Below are 10,449 nucleotides of genomic sequence, written 5' to 3'. Positions count from 1 at the left end.
CCTACTGACTTAGGGCAAAGGGAGTGCTTTGGAGTGACAAGCGGAAGGGAGGGTATCCCATAAAGATGAGACAGAACCATGCTTTTCAAAGTTCATTAATGAACATAGCACTTCCATATTTGGCCACATCCATGGACCTTTAGCATCGATTAGGTAATATTTTCCATACTTTGACTTACATCTTTTACACAGTAAATTTATTTTTTTTAATTTTTTAATTTTTTCTTATTTATTCATGGAGACAGAGAGAGGCAGAGACACAGGCAGAGGGAGAAGCAGGCTCCATGCAGGGAGCCTGATGTGGGACTGGATCCCAGATCTCCAGGATCACACCCTGGGCTGCAGGCGGCGCTAACCGCTGAGCCACCGGGGCTGCCCCAGTAAATTTATTTTAAAAATTAATTGTATATCAGCATCACAATTCCAACAATGCCAGTAGGCAATGGCACAAACAGGATGTAACTATAAAATTACATAAAGGGAAAAAATTTTGTAGTTATAGTTAAGAACAGAGGTAATCAGCAGAGCTCAGGAGCCTCCACAGCTTTCCCTTGAGGCGTGGGCAGAGGCTGCCTTACAGTAACCTAGAGCAATGCTGGGGCTAGAATGATCAACACAAGAAAACCCCGGTCATGCCCGGTTTTACCACTGCCCTGCAGTAGCCAGGGCATGGAATGGTTCTTCTTTGCCAGCCAAGGGAAAACATGACATGCTGGCTTCTTTAGCAGCCAAGGGAAAAGCGGAGAGCCCTCCCCTCAAATAAAGCTCAGGGAAAAACCAAGAGATCAGTACAGACACAGGAGCTGCTGGTGCTAGGGATGTACCAGATGGACTAAAATGAATCTAATGCTGAAGAAGAAGTCAGGACTTTGAAATAAAATCATCTTATGTGCAACTGACACACCAGATGAAAGAGCCAGATGTGCATTTTCAAATGCGGAGGCCACTGGACACATATGGCAGTTGAGTGCTTGCATTGTGGCTAGTGCTGAGAAAGCGAAGTTTCAAATTTGTTTTTTGTACTTCATAGTTCAGTTTAAATAGCTACACGTGGCCAGTGGCTAGAGCAGAGATAACAGGTTAGAGAATAATCATCATACCATAAAATCATGCCTTATTTCTCTGTGGCAGTAAGCAAAGTAATGACACTTCACATCTAATAATAATTCTTTCTAAAGATGCCTTTGAGAGAGAGAGAGGACACACACAAGCAAGCATGCGTGAAGGGAAGTGCCAAGGGAGAAGGAGGGAGAGTCTTAAGCAGACTCTGCTGAGTGCAGAGCCCAACAGATCAAGACCTGAGGCAAAACCAAGAGTCTGATGCTTAATGGACTGCACCACCCAGGAGCCCCCAGTAACAATTCTTGAGGGCTTTTTTCAGCTGCCTAGGTACAGCTGAACGTCAGTTCAACCCTAGGGACCATATGTCCCCAGCTGTCTCTGCTTCCTCATCAGAGCCATACACCTTCCCGAGTCAAGGGAGCCTCAGCCAGTCCTGCTCTCTCACAGATGGGGTCTCAGTCCCTTGGCTGGTCATTCGGCCAGCCACCAGGTGGTGGCTTCATGCCTTTCCTCCCGGGTTTGACTGATGTTGCTGAAGCTCTGTGTTGGTCCACTGTTGTACGGTGCAGAAGTTTCCTTGTTTTTGAAAGTTCCTGGGACAAGAGCATGACTCCAGGCTCTTGCTGGCAGGAGGCCATACAGAGCCATGCAATCTCTGTGTGGATTAGGTGATTGATGCAAGGAATCAGAGAGTCATGTCAGACCATTGAGGGTCTCTGGTAGAATTTTTGTCCCTTCCCCAGGTCACTGCGTTTGATTTCCAAGAGCAGCGTTTTTACTCAATTTTGCAAAGCTAATTTCTCTATAGCACAGCCAAGACCGCAGAACAAAAATGGAAGCCACAGAAACAATGGTCGTGATGGACAAGTAAAGACACAATTCTGAGGTAGGACTTAAATAGTGATGGGGAGGTCTTGGCCTTCGATGGGAACCAAAAGGTTGCCAGCAAAGCTCTGGCACTTTAGGAGCTTTGACTCTGGATGCCAATACCCTTCACTCCCCAAGCCTGTCCCAGAATGAAAGAGTATCCTAGAGCAAAGCAAACAACAGGTCTCTCAGATCCACCAGAAGTTGAGAGTGGGACACAAAGGACCAGAATGGAGAGTGACAGAGAAAATTACAGTGGGCATGTGAACCATACCCTCTAATTGGGAACTGGCTTTGTTTCACGACTAGAAAGGACCTGTCTTGGGATGGTCCAATGGCTACATTTTCCTCAGAAGCATCTCCACCTCCGAGCTATGATGTATATACAGAGATGAATATGAAAATTATATGTCAATCTTAGTAGTAAAGAGATTTTGAATGAGTTATCTCTCATTGTTGACTTACAGAAATTGGAACAGTTATAAGAATGTCATTAAACAAAGACAAAGCCAGGATTTATAAGAGAGATGGGAAAGAGAGCAGAAAGGAAAAAACAAACAAACAAACACAGAAGGTTCGAGAATGGGGAGTTGTTGTTTTTTTTTTTTTTTTCCTTTCCTTGGCAGACAGATGAGCTGAAAGCCAGCAAATAGCTAGTCTGGACAGTTCATTCTGGTGAAGCTGACCAACCCGTCAGATCAATCTTTTGGCTACGTGTGAATGCTCCAAAAGTTCTTGAAAGTTTAGTTGTGGGATGAACGTGGTGACTTTCCCTTCCCTCAACTTTCTTTGTGTTAATACCTGCCAGAGTCCTTCCTTTGGCATCTCTGAATTATTTAAGCCTAACTGCACCCCAATCTCCATTAGGATTTCTCAATTTCACCACCACCCTTGTTGAGTCATAGTTATTCTCAAAAGAGCAGACTTGACCATGAACACTTTGGTCTCTCCTTGACACACCTGTATGTAACAGTTGGGTGTCAGCTTAAGGTAATGGCTGTGACCAACACAGAATTAATTAGACAGCAGATAGCAGAGGAAAACCAAAAATCTGAGGACAGCAAAAATATCACAACAAATATTTTCAACTTACTTTGCCTCCTTGCCTTGTCCAAACCAGAAGTATCAACTTCAACTTTAACATAGCCAAGTGGCTTTAAACTTTTATTTAAGATTTCCTTATGGGGTATGGGGCTTGCAGAGCAAAGGGAGATGCAGACTTCTCGCTTAGGAGAGAGCCAGATGCAGAGCTTGATCCCAGGACCTTGAGATCATGAACTGAGCCAAAGGCAGAGGCTTAACCCACTGAGCCACCTAGGCACCCCCAAATTTTTTCAACCAAGGTGTACTAAATATACAGTATAAAATCTGTACCGTTAAAAAAACCTTACCAATGCAAGCAACTTGAATAACTACTGATGTAGTACCAACTAATGTACAGAACATGAACAGACCACAGAAATCCCATGACTTTTCCCACCCCAGGTCTCACAGGGTAATCTCCATCCCACACTCCCACATCATACCCCTCACTTGGGGAGATGGGGAGGCTGTTACTTAAGAGTTAACTGATGTCGGGATCCCTGGGTGGTTCAGTGGTTTAGCGCCTGCCTTTGGCCCAGGGCGCAATCCTGGAGTCCCGGGGTTGAGTCCCCCCTGTCGGGCTCTTCTCCTTCCTCCTGTGTCTTTCTCTCTCTCTCTCTCATAAATAAATAAATAAATAAATAAATAAATAAATAAATAAATCTTAAAAAAAAAAAAATAGAGTTAACTGATGTGATTTGGCTAGGACCCAGAATCCAGTCATGCAGATTTTATGTGAGGCAGTGTGCAGGTGATACACAGGGCATGGAGTTAAAAGTCAGGCACTCCATCTCTGGGTGGGCTTTAACCACCAACCTTTCAGTTAACAGCGAAACACACTAACCAATTGCACCACAGAGACTTTATATTGTGCCTTTCCCTTGATATCATAGGCAGTTGTCACTTGCACCCAGGATGTTCTGCTGCCCATCCACTAGGAAAACCACAAATTCTAAAGCTCCGCAAAACAGAGCTCAATCACGTTGCCTGGTTTGAAATTGGTGCACTTGAGGATTCTGAAACTAAAAGGGCAACAGAACCGTTTTGCCACAACCTGCTCCTTTCCTGCCTTATTGCCAGCACCTGCAGAGACCCCAGGGCTGCAATTCCCAGGACCTGAGCTCTGTGGGTCTTTGGGAAACTGAAGGCCTATTGTGCTCCTGGGGTGGCTCTTTCCATTGCTGTGTCTTCACCCAGTGATGAGAGTTTGCCTGCCCTTCCAAGAGGCCTCTGCTTTTGTTTCCTGTGTCTATCAAAGGAGTCCATGAAGGCAGAGGTCATGGTGATGGTCGCTCCTGTCTTTTCCCCAAGAAAGGGTCTGATACTCACCAGGAAGCTCTGTTCAGACTTGTTGGATAAATTCTCCTTTAGCTTCTAGTCCCTTGAAGAACCCTAAGAATGAAAAGTCTTTCAAGGCAGAAAGTTCTTTGTAAAAAGCCTTTTTTTGGGTTGACTGCTTAGCTTCCCATACAGCAGGTAACAGGAAAGGTCTACTGTGCATCCTCTGTACTAGAGCTCTCCAAGCCCAGCTCACCAGCTCAGTGTATTCATAGAGGTAGATGGGGTCCATCCCTGGGAGTGGGGAAGGAAATATCAGCAGGGGTGGGGGAAGTGGTGGGAGTCAGAAAGGGAAACGAGACCTCCTAGGAGGCTTGTGTGGGGTGGGGGCAGGGAGGAGTTCAGAAGTTGGATCCAGAGAGGTGAGAATTGTTCCTGACGTAACAGAATGGGGGAGAAGGGTCAGGGCTGGTGTGGGAGAGAAATCAGGAGGGAGGAAAAGGGGGAGAAAAGTAGGGAGGGAGAAAGAGATGGGGAGGGAATGTTAAGAATTTATACTTCTGGGAAGTCTGAGTGGATTAGTGGTTAAGCGTCTGCCTTCAGTTCAGGTCATGATTCTGGGATTCTGGGATCAAGACCTGCTTTCAGGCTCCCTGCAGGAAGCTTGCTTCTCCCTCTGCCTATGTATGCCTCTCTGTGTCTCTCATGAAAAAACACACAAATCTTTAAAAAAAATTGTACTTCCATCCCTCTGTCACTTGCCATTTTCCTCTTCCTTTTCTTCCCCTCCCTATAATTGAGGAATCCTGATATGATGAAGTCTGAGAAGAAAGACTTAAGTAATGCATGCTCCAGAGGACCAGCTCTTGGGTGTAAAGATGGTTCTGCTCCTAGGGGGACTAGTGAAATAGATACAAGGGATTAAGAGTACACCTATCAGGAGGAGCACTGAGTAAGGTATAGAAATCTTGATATAGAATACTGTACACCTGAAACTAATATATAACACTAATGATACTTCAATTTAAAAAAAAGAAAAAAATGGTTCTGCCCTTGTATGGCTTTGGATAAACACACGTCAAGTACCTCATTCTTTGTTTTGTAAAATGGGACTAATTAAAAGCATTCTATTTCATTTGTCGTCAGATGTGCTGGGATTTAGGAACTACTAGATCATTCACGTTAAAAGTATGAATGAATAAGTATGAATGAAAAGTATGAATGAATATTGTCATCCTCTGAATCTTTTGACAACCACTATCCGTGTTTATTTTGAAGTGGGTTTTTTTTTTTTTTAAGGTTTTATTTATTCATGAGAGATACAGTGAGAGGCAGAGACACAAGGAAAGGGAGAAGCAGGCTCCCTGCAGGGAGCCTGATGTGGGACTCAATCCCAGGGCCCTGGGATCACAACCTGAGCCAAAGGCAGATGCTCAACCACTGAGCCACCCAAGCACCCACATCCTTATTTATTTCACTTAGTTTTGCTCTTTCTAGAAATCCCTATAAATGGGATCACAGGACTCTGTGATGTACTGAATGTTGATGTCTGCTTGTTTCTCTCAGCATGTCTTTGAATTTTATCCATGTTATTGTGTATATCTGATTTTTTCCCTTTTTATTGCTGAGTAGGATTCCACTGCATAGAAATTCACAATTTCTTTACCATGCTCCTGATAATGGATATTTGGGTTTCCCATTTGAGCTGTTGTGAATAAAGCTGCTATGAACATTCTTATTACTAGGATTTTTGTAGACACATTTTTTCCCCATTTTTCTTGGACAAACACCTAAAGGAGGGTTTGATGGAACCAAAGAGGAAGAGGTATATGTTTAATTTTATAAGAAACTGTCAAAATATTTCCCAAAGTGGCTGTATATTTTGTAGTCATGCCAAGAATGTAGGAGAGAGAGTTCTAGTTGTTCACAAAAATTCTCTCCTTGACTAAACTCTGATCATTTTGGCAGGCCTTCAGCAAGAGTTCCTTGGGTTGATTTAGCCAGAATCTTCCCCCTTACTCCTGACATTTTCTCAGTAATTTTTTAAAATAAATTTTTATTTATTTATGATAGTCACACACACACACACACAGAGGCAGAGACACAGGCAGAGGGAGAAGCAGGCTCCATGCACCGGGAGCCCGACGTGGGATTTGATCCCTGGTCTCCAGGATCCCGCCCTGGGTCAAAGGCAGGCGCCAAACCGCTGCCAAACCACCACCCAGGGATCCCTCTTAGTAAATTTTTGCTCACTAACCCTCACTGCTTCTGCTCTGGGCTATACATTCCCACTCTCCCTTGTATTCGGAGTTGAGCCTGGTCTCATCTTGCCATGGAGCCAGGACAGTCAGAGATGAGGATTATGAAGAAAGACTCGGAGTCTCACTGAATTTTAATCTGCGGGACAGGGGACCGAGCCTCAGATTTGGATTTGGACTCAGACCGAGGCTGAGTCTCCTCCAGCTTTTATTAAGAGAGCTAGCGGATTGGCTATAGGAATGATTAACTTTGGGGAGCAGAGAAAAACATGTTTACTTCAAAGGGTAAAAGAATAGGCTATTGACTCAAGGAAGGGGAGCGGAGGAGCTGTATCAGGAAAACAATGTGGTCAAGAATCTGTGTGGGGACTCAGGACCTCCCATATCCCCAGAGTGCTGAGGACTATGAGATTCAGTTCTCAGATAAACTCTGCAACTGGTTCCCCACATCATCTACAGCAAAACCCCCTAATAGTAGTCCTCCTGAATAAAGCCTGCCTCACTGTTCTTTAACAAATGTCATGAATGATTTTTTATTTAATTCTTAAAGATTGTATTTATTCATGAGCGATACACAGAGACTCAGACACACAGGCAGAGGGAGAAGCAGGCTCAACTGCTGAGCCATCCAGGTGCCCCCAGGAATTTTTTTTTAATGATTTTATGTATTCATGAGAGACACACAGAGAGATGCAGAGACATAGGCAAAGGGAGAAGCAGGCTCCTCTGAAGGAGCCAGATGTGAGACCCTATCCTGGGACCAGGATCACACCCTGAGCCAAAGGCGGATGCTTAACCGCTGAGTCACTCAGGCGTCCTTCTCATGAATGATTTTTTTAACATAGTTCCACATCTTTACCAAGACTTGGTGTTTTCAGACTTCTAATTTTATTTATTCTACTGAGTGTAATGATATCTCAATGTGGTTTTAATTTCCATTTTCTTGACAACTAATGATACTGAGCACTCTTATAATAAAGATATAATAGTCAATAAACACAAATCTTTATTTCTAAAGTGTCTGTTCAAGTCTTTTCCCCATATTTTAAAAATGCATTGCTTGATTTTTAAAAACAAACTTTAGGAGTTCATAATATATTCTGAACACAGGTACTTTGTCAGGTATTTTTTTTGAATATTTAGTCTCAGTCTATGGCTTGCCTTTTTCCTTTCATAATGGTGTCTTTTTGAGTAGATTTTCAAAATGCTGATAAAGTCTAATTTACTATTCCCTTCTCTTAAAATAAGTTTTTTCTGTGCCATGTGCTAGGAATATTTGCCTACTTGGCTCACAAAGATATTTTCATATGTTTTCTTCTAAGAATTATAATGTTTTGATCTATGAGTCATAAAAAGTTAACTTTTGTGACTTTTATGAAGTAGGAATAGAGTTTTCTTACAGCACCACTGGTTTCAATAAACCAACTCAATGGTTAAAAGAATGTTTAAGTCTTTATTGAAAACTGACCATATAAGTAGGAGAGTCTATCTCAGGCCTCTCAACTAATTTCCATTTGTCTATATTATTTTTCTTATGCTACTTCCCACTGTTTTGCTTAGAAGAGCTTATAGAAAGTCTAAAGTTAGGTAGTACAAGTTTGCCAACTTATTTATTTGTTTTTAAGAGAGAGAAAGCAAGTGAGGAGGGGCAGAGGGAGAAAGAGAATCTTAAACTGGCTCCATATCCAGCACGGAGCCTGATCTCACAACCTTGAGATCATGACCTGAACCAAAATCAAGTCAGACGCTTAACTGACTGAGCCACCCAGTTTGCCAGTTTTGTACTTTTTTTTTTGCACAGCTCAATACATTTTGAAATATGCATATTCTTATGTAATCATCACACAGATCAAAGTATGCTATTACTTTCCCTTCTCACTTTAGTATTGTACCAAGCCTGTACATGTACTGGTTGATCTGAAGAGAATAAATCTTCAGTTGTCTGCCAAGATGATGGAAAGGCACAATGTCTACAATACTTAGCGTTTACTCTGAATTTTTTCTTGAAGTAAACATTAGTTCACTTTCAAGGCCTTTTAATTATTTCTGCTCAGGAAAAATAATGTGTTATTTAAATTTTCTGCTTAATTCTAGGGAGAGTGTCTCATGGAGAGCCTCATTTGCTGGGTTGATTTGCCAAATGAGGTTGCACGGTGACAACTGCAGGAGAGTGAAATTTTTTTTTTTTTTCATACAAAGGAAGATGGGAGTGAGGTTTAGATACAGTTCCAGAATAGGCTGGAACGAGTAAACTGATTTTAGGGTTTGGCTATGGATATCACATTTTGGATAAAAGGAGGCTGGATGGGGCAGCCCAGGTGGCTTAGCGGTTTAGCACCGCCTTCAGCCCGGGATGTGATCCTGGAGACCGGGGATCAAGTCCCACGTCGGGTTCCCTGCGTGGAGCCTGCTTCTGTCTCTGCCTCCCTCTCTCTGTGTGTGTCTCTCATGAACAAATAAATAAAATATTTTAAAAAAAAAAAAAGGAGGCTGGCTGGTTATTTATATATATGAGAGGAAGATTCTAACGGAAATATCAGATATTTAAAGACTATCTATGATACTTTATCATTGATTCTTCTTTTCCATCTGTGTAAAAATAGCAAAAAAGTGGACTTGATGTACTCCTTATATATTTTTTGAATGTATATTTAAGTAAGTTCCACAAACAATGCATTGAAAGTAAGAGAGGCTTAACCTGAGAGTCAAGTCTACCTAGCTGAAGTGCCCCTAGGTGTGTGACATTCTTAGTTTTAGTTGCTGTGGTGTCTCCTGTTGGGATGGGGGACCCCAAATGTGGGGGCCTTACTGATGGAGGCAGAGGGCCCAGTGGCACAGGCAGTAAAAGCATTCGTTTGAGGCAGAACAAAAAGAAGATTATTGAATACACGGCAGGGGAGTGGTGGGCAGGTCACCAAGCAGAGACTGTGGGCAACCCAGGCAGTGGGTGGGGGCTGTATTTAAAGGCAAAAGGTGGGATCCCTGGGTGGCGCAGCGGTTTGGCGCCTGCCTTTGGCCCAGGGCGCGATCCTGGAGACCGATCGAATCCCACGTCGGGCTCCCGGTGCATGGAGCCTGCTTCTCCCTCTGCCTGTGTCTCTGCCTCTCTCTCTCTCTCTCTGTGACTATCATAAATAAATAAAAAAATTAAAAAAAAAATAAAGGCAAAAGGTGAGAAGGTATGGCGACTATGGCATTTTCCCTTTTTCAGTAACTGTGCCTGATTGTAAATAGCCCATTAGTTAGTTAGGGCCTATGAATATTTCGAGGTAGGTCACCTGAGGGCCTGTCTGTATTCCGCCGGGGGAGGGGGGAGGGGTGTATAGCCGGCCCTGGGCCCTTTCTACTTTCTATTGGTCAAGCCTGTTGCCTAAAAGTAGCCTCTACAGTTGGTTTCTCGGGTTTCCCCCACACCTGGAAGCCTGCATTCAAAGCCCATCAGGAGCCATTTCCTTTGCTAGAATATTTTAAAGTACTCTTCCGTCACGGAAGTGCATTAAAGATACACTTCCCAGTTGCATTCCTGGAATCCACAGAAAGCCCCGGGAGAGATGGATCAGGGGCGGGTTCCTCACTGACCGCCAGGCCGAGGCTCCCCCCAAGACGGGAACGACACTCACCTTCGGCAGCCACGGGACCCCGGTTTCATCTTCCGCCGCGTTTAGAGAAGGAAATGGCCTGCAGTTGTTCCTTCCCCTCGGCTCTATTTCCACCTCTCCCCTTCCGTTTCTCCCAGAGCGTTTCGGGAGCCGAATATGGGACGGGACCTCGGGGGAGGCGGCCCCTCTCCTCCCGGGCCCTCGGGCCTGGGCGTCTGGGCGGCTCCGGCCGGCCGGGACGTTACCGCCCGCGCGGGAGGACGCGGGGCCGCGAGGGCCGCAGGGGGCGGGGGGCGGGGGGC

The sequence above is a fragment of the Canis aureus genome, chromosome 12, assembly GCF_053574225.1.
Source record: "Canis aureus isolate CA01 chromosome 12, VMU_Caureus_v.1.0, whole genome shotgun sequence".
Lineage (NCBI taxonomy): Eukaryota > Metazoa > Chordata > Mammalia > Carnivora > Canidae > Canis > Canis aureus.
The sequence above is the reverse complement of the archived record's forward strand: the minus strand, read 5'-3'. Positions refer to the sequence as shown.